General features: G+C 37.9%; 1 long non-coding RNA gene across 1 annotated transcript in view; it reads right to left on the minus strand.

The window, feature by feature from the left end:
- LOC118767053 overlaps window positions 1-7500 on the minus strand; it is an 8513-nt gene that overhangs the window by 224 nt on the left and 789 nt on the right. The window contains exons 2-3 of the long non-coding RNA XR_005002944.1: window positions 785-789; window positions 60-100 (exon numbers count right to left, since the gene is read on the minus strand). This is a non-coding gene — a long non-coding RNA (uncharacterized LOC118767053). The remainder of the gene's footprint in view (window positions 1-59; window positions 101-784; window positions 790-7500) is intronic.

Consider the following 7500-nt stretch of genomic DNA (forward strand, 5'->3'; position numbering starts at 1 on the left):
TCAGAAATCTTGCAAAACAAATTCACCACACTCACACACACACACACACAACACACCACATATATATATATATATATATATATATATATATATACATACACTTATTTATATATTATTATATTTCAGGATGGTCGTTAGGAATCTTGCAAAACAAAATCATAACATGTGTATATATATACATATACAGGGTGACCCAAACAAATAGTAACTTTTGAAAAACCAAGCAAAAATAGAAAAAAAATCTAAATACAACAGAAAAATTTTATTGATAGAAATTAAATGACTTGCCTTTTAAATAATCAGTAATTAATGCCTGCAAATTGCATCCTGTTGATGGCGTCCTCTTCTCCATTTGCATTCTGTCCATCTGCCATTGATGTTTGCCATTGCTTGGTGCGACATCTCATACCACTTACTTTGTCTTGAATTCTTTGTTTCACTTCTCCAAGTGTCCTTGGCGGATCAGTGTCAACCCGACTCTTAAGGTAGCCCCACAAGGTATCCCTGGGCATGGATACATTGAAACTCCGACGTCTGGCAGCTGAATTCGTAGACACCCATAAAATTATTAACCATCTTACAAACAATAACTCTGAGCACCTTTTCGAACTCCACCCGTGGACATATTTACAAAGTTAGAAAACAGCACAGCTCCCATGACTTTCGGAAACATTCTTTCATACTAAGAGTAGCTGAAGTTTGGAACAAACTGCTGGCATCAGTTGTTAGTTGTTGGAGCACTGCATCCTTCAAAACTTCCATGCTTCCTGAGATTCGCCAACACTACACCTGATTTTCTCCCCTCCATACACATGCAAGCATGTATCTGACTCATACACTGTTCACTTTCCAGACATTTGTACATGACTGCATATACTTTATATGCACTTTTGACAAGTTGTGGTGCACCTGAGCACTGTATAGAATACTTTCATTATTATTATTCTTCTTCTTATTATTATTATTAAGAAAAAATCACAAATTGAAAAGCCTGGTGACCTTGGGGGCCAGTGAATGTCACCGAGTCTTAAGATGATACACTTACCAAAGAAATCTTGCACAGCTGCCATTGACTGCCTTGTAGTATACAATGTCACACCATCGTGAAGTTGCGGAACAATGTTCAATGCAGATGCAACCAAAGATTGTAGCATCTCAACATATCGATCCAAAGTGACAGTCTGTGTGATCCCACTTTCATTTTCGAGAACGTAAGGTCTGATGAGACCATGTGATGAAACTGCACACCATACTATCACCTTGCTGCTGTGTAAAGGGCATTCATGAAATTCTTAAAGTCAGCTGTCTGCCCAGTAATGACAGTTCGGTTCACATAACCTGCGAGATGAAAATGAGCCTCATCTGGACATCCACAGCTTGTTCAGAAATTTGTTGTTTTACGAGCGTGATTGTTGCCAGCGTCACCTTACCGGTTCATGTGCCAGTGGCATGTGAAAAACAACATTCGAGCGTGGTTGCTGCCAGTGCTGCCGGACTGGCTTCCATGCAGGTAGCATGTAAAAACACCTTTGAGCATGGACGTTGCCAGAACCGCTTGACTGGCCCGCATACCAGTGACACATAAAAGCACCCACTACACTCTCAGAGTGGTTGGCATTAGGAAGGACATCCAGCTGTAGAAACTTTGCCAGATCAGACTGAGCCTGGTGCAGCCTCTGGCTCACCAGTCCTCAGTCAAACCATCCAATCCATGCCAGCATGGATAGCAGACGTTAAAAGATGATTTGTTTTCCATAATTTTTTGACAGAATTCTTATTGCAATTGGTGATCATTTTCCTGCAGTTCTTGCATGATCTGCAGCTTGTACAGACGAAATTTTAAGTCAAAATGGAGAATTCAGCAAACACTCTCTCAGGACAACCTTGATGCAACTGCTTGCTTACAAGCTGACCAGTGTTGAGCCTTGATATTCTGTGGAGTAGAAACACTTCTTGGTTGTCCTGTTGGTTTCTTTTTCACAACCAACCCAGTCTCTTCAGTTTTTGATCCATGTTTTTATCATGTGTTTTGAGGCAACTTGTTTATTCCTTCTCGAGCCATGCCTGGCTCATAAGGGCCGGTTTCCCTGGTTTCCTTGGCCTATAGGATTCCCCACCTGGACGGGATGCCGGTCTGTCGCAGGTGAGCTGCTAGATGCAGGTGGAAAGAGTGAGAGAAAGTTGTGGTGAAAGAGTCAGCAGAAGTTCGCCATTACCTTCTGCTGGAGCCGCATGGAGCTTAGGTGTTTCGCTCATAAACACACACATCGCCCGGTCTGAGATTCGAACCTGCGATCCCTCGACCGCGAGTCCACTGCTCTAACCACTAGGCCATGTGCCTCCACTCGAGGCAACTTCTAGCAACTTTCAAGGCAACTTGACTATGACACACTAAATTGAGATGACATTGGAACTCACATGGCACACCCTCCAAACTATTGTTGTTTTTGTGAAACATTTTTATGGTGAAAGCACACTGTTTACCATTCCACTGGTCCATGATTACTAAATTGCAATGTTGTTTCTGCATGAAGGTTACTGTACCACAGTGCTACCAAATGTACAGTTCAGCATGGTTGCCACTATGCATTTCAAAAGTTGCTGTTTTATTTGTTTAATATCTGTCGAACTATGCTACATGCAATTTTAAGAAATTGTAGTCTATTCTTAGCCACTTTGCTACGATAGCGACAACATGAATTTCTTCCATCTTACTCTGTTATGATATTTAAGAAAAATTATACTAATGTGTTCTACTTGTTAAAAAATTTTATGTTTTGTGCAGTTGAAGATAGCACTAAATTTAAACTGATGTAATGATTGCATTGTTCAATTAAATGGAGCTGCTTGAAACGGTCATACTACATTACTACTTGATATCTTGTTGCTTATTTTGATTTTATATATGTTTATATATATAGTTGAAATTTATAGTAAAACAAAAGATGAAGACAGGTGTATAAACAACAAACAGGTGTCTTAGTTTAACGCTCAGGAAGGTGAGAAAGTCTTTTATGTTTGAAGCCTGCACTTTTCAATGGAAAGGAAGACGAAGAATTATAGAGAGAGAGAATAAAAAACTTTATAACTATCGGTCAATAATGGTGTGTGTGTGTGTGTGTATATATATATATACATATATATATATAAATATATATACATACATATATGTATATATATATATACATATATATATATTAGAAGATTTGGAGGTGATGTACAGGTATTATATATTAGAAGAAATAAGGTACTCAGAAATCTGGATGGTTTTATATTTACAGATTTTTATTAATATGTCAGATGTCAAAAATCTGTAAATATAAAACCATCCAGATTCTGAGTACCTTCTTCTAATATATATATATATATATATATATATATATATATATATATATATATACACACACACATGCGCACACACGTGTGTGTGCAAGCTTCACTAAATGTTTAAATCTTGTATTGACATCATGTGATAGTCGTAAATAAGCATGACCACCATACAATTGGTGTCTCTTGCTTCCAGTTTTCTATGAAAAATGTGAATAATACCTTGGCTGAAAACAAATGAATGTTGGTGACAGGAAGGGCATCCAACCATACAAAACCTGCCTCAACAAATCCTGTCTGACTCATGCAAGTATAGACAGGTGGACATTGAAACAGATTTTGTTATATTTTGGATGGTCATTTTTTTTCTTCACTTTAGATTTATTATTGTTCTTTTTTAAATGAAAATCTTCCATCAGAATGAACTGAACAGAACAGGGGACCTGTGGGATGGAGTGTTGCTGAAGAGGTCAGAGGATGTGTGACAGGATTTTCAGACAAAGAACAATAATTAAATCTGAAGTGACGAACAAAGGCATAGTTGCAGGAGTTTATTTGGCAAGAAAGCAAAATGACCATCCCGAAATATAACAATAGATGATAATATATATGCGTGTGTGTGTGTATATATATATATATATATCAATAATAACAAAGGGTAAAATTAATGAATTAAGAAGTAATCAATAATTTCACCAAGTAGAATTCAGCATGAAAAAAAGGACCATTTCATGGTAAACTTAAGTAATACTAAATAATTAGGGTTCAGCAAAGATTTGCTTTACCACATACCAAAGTTTAGAAATAGCAGCGAAAAAACGTTAGCTATTTCTTCTACTTTAAAAAGGGACTCCCTTCTACTTCAAAAAGGAAGTCCCTTTTTAAAGTAGAAGAAATAGCTAACGTTTTTTTCGCTGCTATTTCTAAACTTCGGTATGTGCTAAAGCAAATCTTTGCTGAACCCTAATTATTTAGTATATATATGCACACACACATCAAAATATGAGACTTTTACAAAATTCATGCATCAAATTAGTATTTTTGTGACAGAAATAATTTATTGACAGTTATTGCCAAGCTAATATAGCAGTCCATATGCCTCGGTCATATGACTAGGTGGGCTGTACTGTGGACACGAACCACCAATCTCCTCACTAGTTATCCAGTTCCTTCCCATCTTGACAATTTTCCGACCCCTAATATAATCACAAATTTTGTTTGCACCTATTCTATAGAACAGCATAATCACATTTTCTTCTGCTACCATGTAGGTCCGATTATTATAAGCTAACACTTTGAGCAGGTCCTCTCACAGCCTTAGGCCAATCAAAGCTTTCTAAGTAAAATATGTATTTCTTTATTGCCCACAGGGAGCTAAACATAGAGGGGACAAACAAAGTGATTAAGTCGATTACATTGACCCCAGTGCGTAACTGGTACTTTATTTATCGACCCCGAAAGGATGAAAGGCAAAGCCGACCTCGGCAGAGTTTGAACTCAGAACGTAACGGCAGACGAAATACGGCTACGCATTTCGCCCTGCGTACTAACGGTTCTGCCAGCTCGCCGCCTTCAAAGCTTTGTAATTAAAATATAATCGATGGAAGCTATGTGGAAAGTATCAGTCCTGTTGCATGATTTAAACACCTTGCAGGTCATTTAACAAACTCCAGCTGTTTCAAGTCTCAAGACCAAGTGTGTAGTATGAAGGTAACCTCTTCAAACTAGTGACCAGAAAAAGTGTAAGGTGCAATATACTGTTTTTACTAACTCGTGTAAACAATTTTAAAGGATAGGGATGAATTTCCCATTGTCGCAGTCTAAATGATAGAGGCAGTTGTGAAGACTTAGCAGGAAAAAGTTAGGAGTTACTGAAACTAGTAATTTATAGTCTCACATGAATTACCTCCCTTCAACAGTAATCACAGAGCTTCTATGAGGGTCACTCAAACTCCTAGAAATAACGGCCAAATCTCCTTCAAATCACGAAATACCACCAAATAAGGAAAGAAACATTGGACAATGTAGTCCCTTGCACACGATGTCCCACCCCAAAGTAAAATGGAATGGTCATGATTGAAATATATTTGATCACAGCTGGCCTGGAGCTAAACAAGATGTTTATATATGTATACTAGCAGTATCGCCCGGCGTTGCTCGGCTTTGTAAGGGAAATAACTATATAAGCATTTTTAGAGAGTTACTTCCCTTATATAATAGCAAAAAAATGCATTAATAAGGGAAAAAGTGATGGTAAATTCTTTTTTAAATTGTAGACTCATCGTAGACGTGCTAATACCCAGAAGGGCTCGATATGAATCACGACTATAAGATACCTGGTTTTGGTTACACTGCACCGCAAAATGTGGGAGTAGTTAAGAATCTAAATTGTAGGAGACAGACACAACTTCGCTTTTATATATAAAGATATATAATTGCAGCGTGGAAGGTGTTTATAAGCCATTTAAGAAACACACAAAAACCGTTAGATTCACTTCAACATTTAAATTTAATTTGTCAAAATATTTTCGTCGTTTTCAGACCGCAACCTGTTCACTGACAGCACGAATTTTTGTCAGTGAACAGGTCACGGTCTCAAAGCGATGAAAATATTTTGGCAAATTAAATTTAAATGTTGAAGTGAATCTAACGGTTTCTGTGTGTTTCTTAAATGGCTTATAAACACCTTCCACGCTGCAACTCTTTTCTTTCCAGCACACGATCTCAGATCAGGTCACTTGCTATGCAAGTACATCTCCATAATATATATATATGTATGTATGTGTGTGGAGAGAGAGAGAGCTATGCATGGTAATATATATATATATGGAGGACTGTATGATGTGTTTAGGACGTATGGTAGTATATGTAGAGGACAACGTGTGGTGTGTGTCAGGAGATAACCTACAGGAACAGGTGGCGACCCATAAAGAAAAACTGAATTTTTAAAGTCTTAAAGCTTCAGGTTTATGAGAAAGGATTAAAGAAATTCTGTGATATTCACACTTATCAAAAAAGAATTTGTACAAGGTAAAGTGGGTCACAGATCTCGTTTGCCAAATACTTCTTTTGTAAGACATTCACCAACCTGATTGCAGTAATGGAAAAACTATTTCCTGCTGAAACAATTTCAACAGCTTGAAGTGAATGAAATACCTCCATGATGTGAAGTTGTGCATTCACACGCTTTGTTGAGATCTTATATCTCTTTTACATCATAAGATTTGCAGACACTAAGAGAGCTAAGACAGTGTGATTTCTGGATCTTTTGCAAGAGTTATTAAAAGTGAAGAGGTAAGATTCAGGGGTACAAAGTAGTCGAAACATTTGGATTTCTGAAAAGGAGAAACAATAGAAAAAAATTCTAATGTAGTACAGTCCCCCTCCTCAAATGCCCAGCCCCTCTCATAATTCCTTGTCTTGTGAGTTACTTGGTTACCCTACCAGTGTTGGTGCCATGTTAAAAGCATCCATTCCATACTGTAACATGGTTGGCATTTGGAAGGGCATCCAGTGGTAAAAATCATGGCAAAACTAACCTCACCTGTGCTAGTACCATGTAAAAAGCATTGAATTCACTCTGCGGAGTGGTTGGTGTTAGGAATAGCAACCAGCTGTAAAATCCCTGAGAAAACAGACACAGTAGCCTAAGGTAGATTTTCTACCCGGCCGGCTCCTGTCATCCGTCTTACCCATGCATGGAAGATGGACATTAAACAATGATGATGATGATGATGTAGTGGGGTGGGGGCGGGGTAGTTAATGGGCTGAATCTTACATAAGTGTGGTACTTATATATTTCTTTACTACCCACAAGGGGCTAAACAAGGACAGACAAACAGATTAAGTCGATTACATCGACCCCGAAAGGATGAAAGGCAAAGTCGACCTCGGCGGAATTTCAACTCAGAACGTAGCAGCAGACGAAATATGGCTACGCATTTCGCCCAGCGTGCTAACGTTTCTGCTAGCTTGCCGCCTTTAGTGTGGTACTTATATATCAACCAACTTCTGCACAATATCAGACAAAATCAGAACGAAGGGCCATAACTTGGTAACATTACCATTTCAAATTTCAGTGACAAAACCAGAATTTTCAGAGACAATACTTAATATATTAGACCCAATAATAAAACTGGTATTTTTTACCTTATTGGTCCGAGCATCATAAAG

The sequence above is a fragment of the Octopus sinensis genome, linkage group LG18 (genome assembly GCF_006345805.1).
Source record: "Octopus sinensis linkage group LG18, ASM634580v1, whole genome shotgun sequence".
In the NCBI taxonomy this organism is placed as follows: Eukaryota; Metazoa; Mollusca; class Cephalopoda; order Octopoda; family Octopodidae; genus Octopus; species Octopus sinensis.